The 15444-nt window shown below is 47.9% G+C and overlaps 1 pseudogene; it reads left to right on the top strand.

Moving 5' to 3' along the window:
- The first annotated feature begins 898 nt into the window (after positions 1–898).
- LOC146204098 (ELAV-like protein 1 pseudogene) lies at positions 899–1919 on the top strand (annotated as a pseudogene).
- The last annotated feature ends 13525 nt before the right edge of the window (positions 1920–15444 follow it).

Below are 15444 nucleotides of genomic sequence, written 5' to 3'. Positions count from 1 at the left end.
CCGGGTGACGTTACTAAAAAATAAAACACAAATAAAAGGAAGTCAATAAAGCTATATGTTTAGTATACATTGCAGTGCATAAACTAAAATGCATACACAATAAAATATTTTGCATGATTAAAATTGCTTGCAGTAATCCTCTAATCATGCCAGTTGCGTCCGTCGCGCCATATTTAGTATGTTTAATGAAAACGATAAGAGCGCATTTAAAGGCCAAATTTCCCGTCGCTTCTGTGGCCCAATGGATCCATATACCACACCACGTACCTTTTTGCAAGATATGTTTTCGATTCCTGTAGGTACAGTGTTTTATTTTTAAAAATTCACGTTTAAATAAATTACTACCATATTTCTTGGGGTACGTTCCCCTTTAGCTTGCATAATACCAAGTTTTTGTTCCTAAAGCAGCAAAACCAGCCGCGAACGCAGCCAGGATGTGACGGTATAGCAACGGTTACGCCCCGCCGGGGTGGCGCAGTGGTTACGGCGCTCGACTACTGTTCCCAAGGAAGCAGGATCGAATCCTGTCCTCGGCGGCCGCTTTTCGATGAAGACGAAAAGCAAGACACCCGTGTGCTGTGCGATGTCAGTGCACGTTAAAGAACCCCAGGTGGTCGAAATTTCCGGAGTCCTCCATTACGGCGTCCCTCATAACCTGAGTTGCCTTGGGACGTTAAACCCCACAAACCAAACTGTACAATTACGTTCACCATAATCAATTCCTGTCTTCAGTGAGTGTATGTTACCTTTAGCAATTTTAGTAAGTAATTTTAGTCCATAAAACTATTTTATTATTATTCCACTTCAGTTTCCGTACTGCGCTTCATGCTGGAACAAAACGTAAGGTTGCGTTTTATTTTTGAGTGACGCACCCGTCACTTCCACTCCTGCAGTTTTTGGGGAACGGCAATATGCGACCCAGCGTGCACAGTGGAAGAAGACGAAGCCATGGAAGGCGACGGAGGCAACAGCCAGACTAACTTGATCATCAACTACCTTCCCCAAACCCTGACGGACGAGGAGTTCCGCAGCCTTTTCACCAGCATCGGTCCCATAAAGTCGTCCAAGGTTGTGCGCCACAAGGCAACTGGCTACAGTTATGGTTTGGCTTTGTAGACTACCAAGGAGCTGGTGACGCAGCAAGAGCCGTTGAGACACTCAACGGCTTGCAGTTGCAGAACAAGAAGATCAAGGTGGGGTACGCGCGGCCCGGCGGTGAGACCATTAAACCCGCCAACCTTTACATCCGTGGCATCCCCAAGCACTTTCCACCAGAGCAGGCAGAGCAGGCTGAGAAGCTGTTTGCTGATTTTGGCCGGCTGATCCACTTCAGGGTGCTCAAGGATGACACGGGTGCTACCAACAAGGGGGTGGCTTTCGCGTTGTACGAGCTCCGCGAGAACGCCGAAGCTGCCATGGCAGCGCTGACGGGCCAAACGCTGCCGGGTGCCACCGAGCCACTCCTGATAAAGTTTGCAGAGGACAACTCCAAGAAGCTGCGGCCGCCCGAAGGCCAAGTTGCCCAGGGTCAGCTCACCGGACCCCCAGGTGCTGGTGATGGACCCATGTGTGGTGCTCAGGGTCGCTGTCAGTGCAACCAACGGACGGGCTCCTACCAGTATCCAATGGGTGGCATGGCTCCGGCTCCAACTGCAGCTGGCGGGCCCACGCTCTATGTCTACAACATTGAGACCGATACAGACGAGAACTTGCTCTTGCAACTTTTTGCCCAATATGGCACTGTGACCAAGGTGAACATCATCCGTGACACGGCCACAGGACTCTCCAAGGGCTTTGGCTTTGTGACCATGGCCAACTATCAGGACTGCGTCCGGGCCATTGAGGCTCTGAATGGGTTCCTCTATGCAGACCCGGTGGTCAAGAGAGATGGTAATAAAACAGATCAGATATATATTTAGCCATTGAAAAGCCGGCATACCTCCAATGCTGGTCTTCCAGTTTCAAGCCGATAATTGTATATATATTCCTATTGACTACCTGTTCAATACAGGCAACCCAACCTTGTTTGTCGGCTATCGTAATAATTGCCACCTGATGTTTCACTGGCTTCTAAATTTCATGCTCTCAAATTCACTGGTACAGCAATATTTGTAAGCCAGCCCTACTTACTGGCATGCATAATGTTAGTATCGGATTTCTATATTGCATGGCTTCCTGTTTTCTTGCCAATTTTGCTTGGAGTTCTTCTCATGCATATAGAGCTGTTTGTGCAACTCATTGGAAAATGCACTGAGGACATGTAAACCAGAAATAAGTAATGTGAACGATATTTCTTTATTTAGTAAAAAACAAAAAAGCACGCACAGGATCCAGAGGTTTGAGTGAGATCCGGTGCTGAAGTTGTGACCTGTGCTAGGCTCACTGTAAGGCCCCGCGGCGATGTAGGAGAAGCGGCATCTGTATTTAGGTCGCTGGTGAGTGTGGAGTTTTCGAAAAGCGGCGCCGGTATTGTCGCAGAGCATTGTGACTGTTCGTGCGCGTGCCCGAGCCTGCGGACGCCGGACAGTGACATTTCCTGGGCACTGCGCACTGCGCCATGCCGGCGTCAAGTGACCAAACTCTACGCATGCCCACATTTGGTATCGCGGCAGGAACCTGCCCATATATGGACAGTCACCGACGACTCCCTTGGGACGGGACCTGCGAAAGCCGCGGGGGAGTAACAAAGGCAGCCGGCGGTCGCGGAGGCCGGTCGCATATCTGATCCCAACGAACGGATGCGACGCGTGAGGGAAACCTCCGAAGATGGAGAGGAAGAAGAGGCCGTCGGCTGGCTGTTACTAGCTCCGCCCCCCCCCCCCCCCCCCCATTCCCCGCTAGCGAGGGTAGCGCCCGCAAGGGCCTCGGCTACCTCTGCGCCCGTGTTCTTGAGTGCCTAGGCCCCTAGGTAGCACGCGATACGCGTTTTTGCGTGGATGTGTGTGCGCGCTCTTGTGCCGCGAATCTTCTCCTAAGACCGTATGAGGCTAGTCGTCTTGTTTTGAACTAAATGCGATTTGTGCATTGATTCAATCGCTGGCGCACTGCCGCTCCACGCTAAGACGCAGGTTTGTTACATACCGCTTATATGCAAATCGGCTCCGAAATGCGATCTATAACACAAGCCTTGTATTTCGGCAAGATCGCCAATAAGGTACGACTGTATTACTTAAGCCGTCCGGTGAAGAAAATACCTGCATTTAAAAAAAAAAAAAAAAAAACCAACTCATCCGCAGCTGTGCTTGAAGCCCAAAAGCTGATGCATTACTTTTCTCAGCGCCTCTACTGCGTGTAGACACGTTCCGCCGCGCATGCAATGAGAATGATTTGTGCATTTCGCAAGGCGACAATGAGATGAAAGTGCGGAGATTAAAAGCACTTGGTTGCTCTCGAAATGACGTGTTTTGTTCTACTGTACTAGAAAGTGGGACAGTAATGAGCGGCTTCTGCAAGCTTTCAAGTGAGTTCTGTTGTTGGAATTCTGATTGAAGTTTGGTTATGTGCAGAGCACAAAGTTCGTTACTGGTCCGCTTTCATGAGTGACATGCACGCGCTTTTTTATTTGATCTTGGAAACCAATTCGCACTACCATCAAAGGAAATTACCTTTGGCTTTTAACAGCTCTTGTGGCTGTTCTGAGACTAATACAGTATAAATATTGTTTTGGTATGCTTCTTTTTCGATAAATGACAGCCATGTGGCACTTTTCAAAACAATCTTGTTTTCGTCGATCATGCCCAGGTGGAGATTGTCGTCGCCATCTGCTGCCTCTGACAGCACTCATGAGTTTTGTTTCGTTAGCTTGGTCCCTAAACAGAGTTTTGTTCCTCTTTTGGTGTGGTACGTCAACTTATAAAAGCAAGATTTTTTTTTTTTTTTGCAAACAAAGTAAGTGGCAAAGGTTTAATGATAATTTATTGCTACAATATATTAATACATTTATCTCCGCCACCAGCCCGAAGAGCAATGTCTGGCAAATGTAGATGTCTAATACTGATCAGTTAAGCGAGGCAAAATGCATGAAGCAAAGTCAATGACTGTTTTCACATAGAGGAGAAGTAATTCATTTGTAGCCAATGTGCCTGAAGCACGAAATGTACTAACATTGGCATGTTGTAACCTTGATAGCATATTCCCTCGCTGCATACGGGCGGTGGAAACAGACCCCATTGGTGAGGCTAGAGAAGCGCGCTTTCCCTCGAGGCCGGCCGTGGCTGAAGAAAAAACAAGATCAGCGCCGCCTAGCCGAGCCGGCTGAAAGCAGGAAATCGTAGCGAGCATCTGCGCATGACCTCCCGCCGACGTGACCATCCCTTTGCTCCGCATGCCTTGTCACTGTCCCGGCGACATTGTCGCGATAATGAAAATAGCGATCGGATGGTCGCGCTCTTCTCGGGCGGGCATGGTGCGCGGACAGCTGCTTGATAGCAGATCCCGCGTGGACTGTGCTACATTTAAGCTGTTTCATTCAGACAGCAGTTGAGGCATTTACGCCGCAGATGGCAGCGTGTCTGGTGTTTCCAACTTTTGTTGCTGCCGGGATTCATTTTTATCTCGCTGCCGACGAAACGTACTGGAACTCGACGTGCCGGCGCAGATCCGGGCTCGTTTATTAGAGTTACTGTCAGTGTTTGAACGTTAACTACGCCCATGGGGCGGAAAGTACCTGCATGTAGAATATTTCCGCAGATGGTGTCCGGTTAAAAGTAAGGTCGACGGGGAGTTAATCGACAAATACTAATCGGTATATAATTTCTTAGCTATGGTAACTCAGTGATGACTACCTAATTAATGTGGCCACCCCGAAAGTTTGGCATGGTCCGAACTTCAAATTTAGTATCCTGTCTAATTAAACGTTGACCAGCTCAGTAGTGCCCTCGATGTTTATGCATGATGTACCCGCTAATATGGACTACTGGTCCCCCATATTGAACAAACCCAATTTTCGGCGGCACCTCCCGCATTTCGAGAAGGTCGACAGCGAGATACAAATGAGTGGTGGCGCCAAAAAATGTTCAAAACACGCGAGCCATCTATAGCGGAAATGCATATACCGCTTTCTAAACGAAGCAGCTGAATAAGCGCCGCCCCAGCGGACTATGATTTATCAAGGCAGCGGTCCGCGCATATAATATGCCCACTCGTTTAGAAGAGCGCGACCATCCGACCATGATCATATCATTATCGCGACAATGACGCCAGGACAGTGACAAGGCATGCGGAGTAAAGGGAGGGTCGCGCCAGCAGGGGGCGGGCAGATGCGCGTGACGATTTTCTGCTTTCGGCTGGCTGGTCTAGGCGGCGCTGACCCTCAGTTTTTTCTTGGGCTGGGCGCTCCGTTTACTTCTGTCCTCACCTGTACATAGTCCTTTCCCCTAGCAATAGCAGCACATTTTCACCACTAGTACATCAAGAGAAAGTTGCTGGTTTGCATCATGCACCTTGCAGCAGAAACCTTGTGCCACTAACTTCTGGCTACTTAGCATAAATTAAATTTGAAGGGAATAAAAACTGCATGTGATGAATAACACACCGGTGGAGCGGTGGAGTGCACATCAATAGAGTGCCCAGATGTACCATTCACAGTGGCATACTGCCATCAATGAAAACTAAGCCAAAAAGTGCGAGAAGCTCATTGCCAACTTTATTATAAGTGTAACTTATTTCAGCTCCATCATGTAATGAGTTGCAAAATGAGAAGCGAAACTTTCCCACAGACGTATTATCAATAGTGGTCTTTATTTCTAGCCGGTGTCATCGTCTAAGAGCCAGACTTTTTCCATGGCCACAGTGGAAAATGTGATGTGCTTCCGAGCTTTTCCTTTCCTAATTTTTTTGCCCTCCTTCTTTGTTTATACATAACTTATTTTTCATTTTCAACTAAGTTTCATTGCTTCACTAACATACACCTGCATTTTTCACATTGAGAAAAAGATCCACGAGCAATTTCATTGCATTAAAATATGGGTCTCTGTTAAGAACTTATTCTTGCTTCATTTCTTCACGCACACCAAGCCATTAAGGTCTGGTGTCAATTTCTGGATGCATAAACAATACTGCCCTACACTGTCACTATCTGCAAAAAAAAAAAATTACAAGGGTTCAACGCCGCTGAACCAAATATTGATTGAAAGCATTATTTGCGGGTGACCGAGCGTTCTTCTCTTTTTCTTCTTCCTCAGCCTACATATAAAGCATGAATGTGCCTTAGTGGCCTATAAGGGTAACGTGAATGCCAGATTCCTAGCAGGCTGATTCTGGCATAACCGTCACATGTGAAACGAGAGACCCAAGTTGGCAGCTCCTGCCGACCGCTTGAGTTGGTAGCCCAGCTCTCACCCTAGTGTCACGTGGGGTGTGACGTCGTAGCGTCTGATGGTAAGACGTGGCTACCGGCCGCATTGCGCTGAAGGCTCGAAACCTATAGTAATATTGCTTTTGCAATAAAAATCTGTTATTGTGTCCAGTAAAGCTGGAAAAACGGTACAAAATTCTGAAGATGCTCAAGCGGGCAGACAATCTCATCATATTGTCGATTTCAGTTGTACTACATGTCGTCATCTTAAAGTAGAAGGGTATGAAAAGTGAACCAGATATGATTAACGCAGCCTTTTTTATATATTTTGTTCTCAGTGACTTATGAATATACAGCTTTCTTATTATATTTTCTGTCACATAAGTCCCCTATGGCCAACATGATTAAATGGTTTAAAAGAATGCCAATTTGGGCTAATGGTGCATACTGTTCGAGACTGAAAATAATAGTGCTAAGTTACACAAGAGATAATGACGCATGACGAGCGCTAACTTCATCTGACCTTTTTTCACTGCCAAGGCAGCAAATATGAAGAAATTTTAAGGCATGCGCATGAACAACAACGCGATGCATCCAACAAACCGTTCAAGATAGTATGTCATCTCAGTCTTGAAAAGATGAACTGATGTATCACTCACATGTTTTCCCTCTCCTTCTTATGTAAAATGTCTCCAAGGCTTCGCGTGCCTTCATATCTCTACTTCTGCCCAGAATCTTTATCTCATGAAGCCGCGGTTCACATATCTTGCAGTGCAAGAATCTTTTTTACCCCTGGCGCATGTTCTGCCGCTCGGTTGCACAATTTGCACAATGCTGTGAAAGATGTGCATCTCCTGGTTCTTTTTGCGATCGTGCATGTTCAGCTGCACGGTCATTCATAAGCTTTTCCGCAGGTCACTGGTATCTCATATATCACTCCTGTGCAGCACTTCACGTACTGCTTGCCATGTTTTTTGCTGCAAGTGCCCTTCTTTTCATTGCTCGCAATGTGCGCGCATAATTGTGCAAGCTTTCGTGGAGCGGAAAATACGACAGGCACGCCATGTCGATTTGCAACCTTTTTCATATTGTGTGCAACCCTGTGAACATAGGGTGCCACTTCTGGTTTCACGCTTGGCTTTCTTGGCTCGCATTACTTTTTGAACATTACATTTGATATTCCTGAGGAAGGCTTCAGCAATGCCAGTGATTACCGAGCTCGGGAACCCTGCCGTAGCCAATCAATCCACTTGCTTTTCAAAGCTCGCCTGCATAGTATGTTCACACAACTTCACAAGAGTAGACCCAAGGCAGAGGTTAGCAATAGCGCGTTTCAGTCTTTGAATGAGCCGAGGAATAAGGCAGCAGCTCCTTTCGTGCTCGACGCGAGTATTGCCAACACACATGATGCTCGCCCAAAGTAATAATTAAATCCAAAAACTGCAAACATGGGTAAAACACAATCCCCGCCCCTCTTCTTGAAAGTTGGCTAAAACTGACCTTACAGATTCTGTGTTGGTCAAACCTTTGTTTTTTAATAACTATTAGAAAATCGTCAACATACCTGAACACTTTTAGTACTTCCTTCCCTGTCAAACGGAGTTCTAGGGCGCGGTCAATAAAAGCTAAAAAAATGTTAGCACTGTGGCTACGCAGGATCCGATGCAAATCTCTTGTCTTTGTCGGTAAAATCTGTTATTAAAAGATACAAACGTCACATTGAGATAAAATTTTAGCAACTTCCGTTGTGTGGAGCGTAGGTTTGGCATGAAAACTTGCTTTGGTTAGAGTAAGGCATTTTGAAAAGTAGTGTGTGTCGTTATTATCAGAAACTACATGGCCCTCAGCGAAACCTCGGCGCGTATATTCCGGGGAGGGAAGGGCAGAGAACAATGGCCTAGCCGACTACCTCTGTCTCAAACCTCTCTCGCCCCGCACGAAAGGTCATTGTTGTGAAAAATTGGCCCAAGGCTTGGTGTACCAAATCCTGCTGTGAGTGTCAGTGGCCATATCATGGGGAAACAAAGAATTTTATAGAAAGGATGAAGCAGTACACAGCTACCACAAGACAAATGAACAATAAGCGAAGCGCGGTTGCCGAGCTCTGCAATGCATACGAGGCATTGACGGGGCCATTGTGCTGGAGACCAAGTCAAATGCGCGCAGAATGCTGCTTGGGTCATAGGACATTTAGCAGACGTAGAGAACCTTTCTTTTTTTTATCGCACTCTCACAATACAGGTTTAGTGAATTGACGGCGGAGGTATGTTGAAAGTCAAGCTGCAGCTCCCCTCCCCCGCCCCCCCCCCCCCCAGCACACCCATACCTTCACGAGAAAACCATGTTCCGAAATGTGTTTTCTTACAAGAGCCTTGTCGTTTTCATTTCCAACTTAATTTGCATCCCCAAATACGACAGGACTATGTAAAATGACGAGGCAGCAACGGGCGCAAAATCGCAAGGCCATATATGAACAACTTCGATTATTGCTCTCTTGGACGCATCGAAGGAAACCTCGCTTTGCGCGCTCCTTACCTGAATGCACCTATACCTAGTTGAGCGGTACACTCATCTTCTATCAGGCACGTGCGGTGCTGGAAAGCATCCCGCAAAGCCTTCACATTCTAGCTTCAACACAGCAGTGGGCTCTTCTTAATCATCTGCTAGTTCGCAAAAATCAACAGCGCGTGCTGCTGATGAGAGTTGTTGACGTTTAGCACAAAAGCCGTTGCGCGGAACTTTTGCACAGAAAAAAAAAAAAAAAAAGAGACACCGGAATACAGCCATGCGCCTATGCTGTCTGCCCGTCCCATCGCGGATTCCAGTCCATAAACGGATCGCAATCAACGCTAAACGCAACGTTTCTCATACAAATGAGACCTGAATAGCCAGAAAGTAATGGAACTACGAAGTACAAGCCTTACTTCTCTTTTCTTCCTTTAATAACCGCGGTTCTAGGAAATGATGACTGTCCCGACTTTTTTGTGCAAGGAGATAGAAAGAACCTCGTCATGGTTCAGCCATGCCTTTTTGCCAAAGCCCTATAGAAATCGCATTAGAAAGAAACTGCATGTAGTCAAGTCACAAAAATTCTTCGAGTAGAACATTTCCTTTGCTTGGCTTGAATTTATCTCTTTTCAGCAACGCCACATTGCGCCGCGATCTTTTAACACAATGAAAGATTGCATCGTCGCGTCCATAGCTGTTAGTGCATCAAAACACATGAGTTGTGTTGTATCAGGTGCACAACATTAAGTTGATGTGTTTTGTACATCCACAACGCACGCAAGACGAGGAACAGCGCACGCCGAAGGCCCCCTCCGTTGGCTCTGAATGCTTTCGGCTCCTCACGGTGACGTCACGACGGACCGAGAAGTGAGGTTTCTCTCTCCGCTTTCCTCCTCTGTAGTAGCGCGGGGCGCGGGAAATTTGAATTGCACGCTTTCAGTCGGCGACTGTGTAGGTGTTTTATGCATAATCGAAAAAATAACTTCACAGGCATGATTAAAAAATAATCTACTTCAAAAATCTATAGTATTTGCACATTTTAAAACCGCTGCAGTGTCCCTTTAATTTATCGGGAGGTTGCGGAAGGCAGCGCGTGGGCGCATAGGAACGTTGCGCGACGATTCAGATAGCAGCGACTGACTGATGCGCCGCTGATGCGCCGCTGATGCCGCTAGCGAGTGAAAAGAACGTGACTGCGTTTCGGCTTGGGATGCACGCACCGTGATCCGCTGATAGCGAGCCGGCATTTTGGCAACCGGAGATTGATTGATTTATAGGAAGGGAATGGCGCGGTAACTCTCACTTGTTTTCTGTGGACACCTCAACCGCGCCGTAAGGGAAGGGAGGAAGGTGGGAGCGAAAGTGTAAAGAAAGAAAGAGGGGCCGTAGTGGAGGGCTACGGAGTTATTTCGACCACCTGGGGTCTTTAACGTAGCGCTGACATCGCACAGCACACGACGACTCTTCGTTTCGCCTCCATCGAAACGCAGCCGCTGAGGTCGGGTTCGAACCCGGGTACTCCGGCACAGTAGTCGGGCGTCTTACCACTGCACCACCCCGGCGGCGCTGGCAACCGGAGAGCACCCTCACCGTCAAGCAGAAAGAGAGGGGGATGGGGTACGTATAAGCAGGGGCGAACAGGGGAGCGCTCGCAGCAATCAGATAACACGCGCGGTCGGCGCCACGCAGCTGGTTGGCTGAAGGGGGGGCGGAGCGGGTTACGAGGCCAACGCCGACTCGAAACCCATGAACGGGCGCCAAAGAGCTGCGCTCTTAAAAAAGTGCGGTCACCAGCAGTAGTGCGCCCCCGGTACCCGCGGGAAGATCCCAAGGCAATGGGTTGGTTGTGACACTGACAAGAAACGGCGGTATAGTTGCTTTTTCACTTTGCGTTTTGAAGAATTTCACCCGGCTCCGACAGACAAGGCTCAATGAATGAGAAAGAACCGGCTTTTCAAAAGAACCGCCGTTCCAACCATCTAGCAGATCTCCATCCATGGAACAAAAGCAAAAGAACCACCCCACTCGCTGTCCAAAAGAACGGCGCACTCCGCTCAAGACAGCCGAGGGCGAGAACATTATTGCGAATCTTGCGAGAAAGGGCAGGAGGTTGCTTTCTCGCTTTCGTTAATTTTCAAGGTTCATTGAACGAGAGAACCAGCAACCAGCTCTCCGAAAGATCCGACCGCTCCGACCACTCCGGATTCGACAACTCCGGCGGATCCGGCTCTTTGAAAGGAGCGACTCCGAAGATCCGGCTCGCTCCGGAGCGACCCATCTCTACACTCAAGAAGTGGAAAGAACAGACATCGGAGGTGGATTCGCGACTCTTTAAGCTATGGGAGGCAAGGCGGGGACTCACCAAAAGGTGGAAGAAACAGCATCTAAGAAAGAAACTTTCAAAAGAAGATCGCGGAAATTACCAAGATGGCAGAGGAACACGCAACGCAGATTCCCAGACAGAGCTGGCAACAGTTCAGCAGATCGCTGGACGGCACCCTTAGCACGGCAAAAGCGTGGCAAATCTTCAAGACCCTGATAGACCCCACTAAAACCAAAGCGTAAAGTGGCAAGGCCCTTCAAAGGCTAGTACATAAATTCGAAGGGAGGGAAGAACTCTTAGAGAAAGTCCGAGTAAAGTGCTACGGGACGGAGCTACCGGAAGTGTACACCGGGGATTACCGAGACCGAAAGAACCCGAACCTGGACAGGCCGATAACCAGGGAAGAGGTGCGGCAATCAAGGCATGTACACGGAACACGGCAGCGGATGCAGACAAGGTTAGAAACTCGCTAATCCGCAACCTCAGTGATGAGGCAGTCACACAGCTGACGGGCTTCCTCAACGCGCATTGGGCTACAGGAACGGTACCAGAAGAATGGAAGCATGCAGAAGTAGTAATGATTCCCAAACCGGAGAAGAAACTACAAGTTGCAAATTTCCGACCAATATCATTCACATCTTGCCTCGGCAAACTCTACGAGCGAATTGTAACGAAAAGACTGCAACCGTACATGGAAGACGAGGATCTGCACCCCCACACTATGTTCGGCTTTCGCACTAAATTATCTACGCAAAACGTCCTCCTGCAAATAAAGGAAGATGTCCTCAGCAACATTCCGTGTAATGGGGAAATTGTAATAATGACCATGAACGTAAAAAGGGCTTTTGACAACGTTAGCCGCGCAGCCATACTGGAAGGCCTCGACAACCTGGACAGCGGCAGAAGAATACACAGCTGCGTAGAACCCTTCTTCTACAACCGTACGGAAACAGTGGGGCTGGGGGACCTGCGAAGCGAAAAATTCCGCACCCAAAATAAGGGAATACCGCAGGGATCAGTCTCTCGCCGATACTCTTCAACGTGGCGATGATAGGTCTGGCAAGAAAATTGGGAAAAAAGTGAAGGCGTACAACACGCCATATATGCCGACGATATTAAGGTCTGGACCAACCAAGGGTCACTCAGCAAAAAAAAAAAAAAAAAAAATAACGTCTTCAAATAACAGCAACGTGTGCCGAAAAATGCGTCAGGGAAAGAGGCTTCGCCTGCTCAACAGAAAAGTCCGAGCTCCTGCGAATCAGACGAGGAAAACGGACGGAAGAGAGCCTCAACGCCATCCTCGAAGGGCAAAAAATACCGTAAAGTGAAAAGAATAAGATTCTGGGAATGTGGGTGCAAAACATGCGCCCACACAATCGGCTTCCTCAAACAAGCAACCACACAAGTTGCCAGGATGATTACCCGAGTGTCGCAGAGAAGAAGCGGCATGAGGGAGGGAGACACGATCAAGCTGGTCAAAAGCCTCGTGATCAGCCGAGTCACGTACTCCCTTCCGTACTACAACATCACCAAGAGTGAAAGGGAACAAGCCGACGCTATGCTCAATGGCAATCCTGTAGAAATAACAAACACAAATACCTTCGGCTGCACCTTCAGTTTGATCTAACATGGCATCACCATATCGACCTCATCCTAGCTGCTGCTAACCGTTCACTTGGTCTTCTTAAAAACTTGCTTATATATCAGTCTAATACGCCCTAAAATGGAATATACCGCGACTATTTGGGACCCTGATGAAGCCTATGTTATCGCCAACATCGAATCCTTGCAGAACCGTGCTGTGCGTTTTATTTTTTCAGACCACTCACCTTTCACTAGCGTCAGAGCATTAAAGCAACGTGCTGAGCTGGAAGACTTATCATGTCGTCGTAAACACTCTCGGTTAACACTTTTCCATAAGCTTTATCACCATCCACTACTGCGCAGTGATTTGTTTCAGTCACCTGATATCATTTTTCCGCGACTTGATCATGACTTAAAAGTTAAACGCGCAAAGTGTCATTCATCATCTTATGCTAATTCATTCATACCTCGTACTATCATTGAATAGAATAACTTGCTATCGCACATCGCTACAGAAACTAACATAAAAAAATTCTAAGAGCTACTTCGCTGTGACGGAAATGTGTAGAATATTTTGCTGTTGTTTTTCTTTCTCTCTTTTAATGTTATACTTAATATTTAGTTCTATGTAATACCCTCCTTTCGAGGGCCTTTAGGGGTAACCTGAATAAATAAATAAAAAGCATACAAGACAGTTCTTCATCTCCCAATCAACACGTCGACGGAGGATCTGCTAGCCCTCAGAGTACATTATTCCTTTAAGGAACTCAAAGAAGCGCAACTGGAAACGAATAAAAAGCGAGACTCCAGCAGACCACTACCGGCCGATCGCTCCTCAAAAGACTGGGTATCGGGAAGTTGAAAGAGCTAGAACAGAGAACGGCGAGCATACCCGACAATTTCCGCAGCACCTTTAGGGTGAGCTCGCTCCCCAAAAAGCATGGATCCAAACCTACACACGGCCAGGCGGGAAGCCCAAGCAAAATAGGTAAAAAAATACTTAGCAACAAAAGCGAACATGGTGTACACAGACGCCGCGCTTTACTCATACAAAACAACGCCGACAGATAACTACAAAGCCGTAGCGACAGTGATAAGCTCGGACCTCAACGAAATCGCTATATAGCGCGTCGGCACTGGACTGCACGGTAACCGAAGGAGAAGAAATGGCTGTTGCTCTAGCGGCCGCAGAGGGCTACCGGGCAAACAAACTCGACAATTCTCACAGATTCGAGAGAGGCATGCCGTAACTTCACCAACGGCAGAATAGGCCACAAAGCGCTCCAAATTCTCCTTTGAGCGGGCCTACCTAGAACCAATTACACACACCATTTTCTGGATACCAGGACACACCGAGATTGAGGGTAACCAAAGGGCCGACGAAGTAGCTCGCGATCACACGAACCAAGTGCTTCACAACGCGGACCCGGATATCTTCATGAGGATAATCCCGACGTATTCTGATATCCTAAATTATTATAAAGGGACGAAAGTAAAATACCCTCCTCCACAACGTCTTAAATCAACAGGAAGCAGTCTACTGGCGGAAACTGCAAACTGGCACATCTTAAGCGAAATGCTCCCGAACTAATACAGGGAGGTTTGCCCATGGTGCGGTGCTATACCCACCCTATATCGCATCACTTGGGAATGCGATAAAAAACAAGCTTTCCACTAACTAGAAAATCCGAGCACGGAACAGTGGGAGAGTATGCTGTCTAGCGGCAACCCAATCCTCCAAAGAGGACTGGTCATCCATGCCCAGCGACCAGCAAAACTCAGTGGTGCCCTGGAATAGGAGCGCCAACCCTGTGAGATGGAGCCCTGAATGCCAAGCCATTGACGAAAAGATGAAAGTAGAGCAATAAAGTTTATCCTATTATATCCTTGAGATCACAAAGCGTGGCCTCGAACACTTGTGGCGAATTCATGAAACCCACCCTGACGTGAAGTATGCCGTCATCAGCGCGCGGCAATGGGAGCGAGGTGGTCTCCGGAGCGATGGAGCGCTGCAAGTCGCAGGAGCGTAGGGAGCGTATACATATGTTGCGCCGCGGCGCCCGGCTTAGGGTGGTGGCATTCTTTGGGAGAATGTTTTTTGAGGTCCTCAGCGCGCAATCACGGGACACATGGGTGACGTAGTCTACAGGTCACGTAAGTGTATCTCGCGGAGCCTGTTTTTTTTTTTTCCTTGCAAGAGGAAGCGCTCGCGGCAGTTTGTTTTGTCCACGCCATGGCTCCTCCTCCAACACAGTCTTCTCCCCTCCCCCATGGCTCCAAGCAGTGCTGACATGACTATGGGCAGCAGAAAAACAGAATTTTCCTTCCCCGGGGGAATGAGCGAGCGCAGATTCTGTGCATTCTCAGTCTTTTGCTTTCGTTCTTTTTCTTCCGGTGGTCTGGCGGGGTTAGAGCTGGTATTCGAAGCGACATAGGGGCTTCGAGTCGCGAGCCTGCGTCTTCCTAGCACGCTGCAGGGATTGCTCACTACAATGAAAACGTGCGAGAGTACTGAACTTATGCGGGGCCGCAAGTATATTGAGTACCTGCGCATGAGTTGTTTGCACACACGCGCGCCGACAAACATGTAGTTTTGTAGTAGCAAAAAGCAAATAACTTTAACTGCATGAGAGCATCTTAAACAATTTTACGTCGACACACACACACACACACACACACACACACACACACACACACACACACACACACACACACACACACACACACACACACA

Source organism: Amblyomma maculatum, chromosome 1, assembly GCF_055883805.1.
Source record: "Amblyomma maculatum isolate TAMU_Amacu chromosome 1, ASM5588380v1, whole genome shotgun sequence".
Taxonomy (NCBI): Eukaryota; Metazoa; Arthropoda; class Arachnida; order Ixodida; family Ixodidae; genus Amblyomma; species Amblyomma maculatum.
Note: the sequence above shows the minus strand (reverse complement) of the source record. Positions and strands in the feature narration are given on the sequence as shown.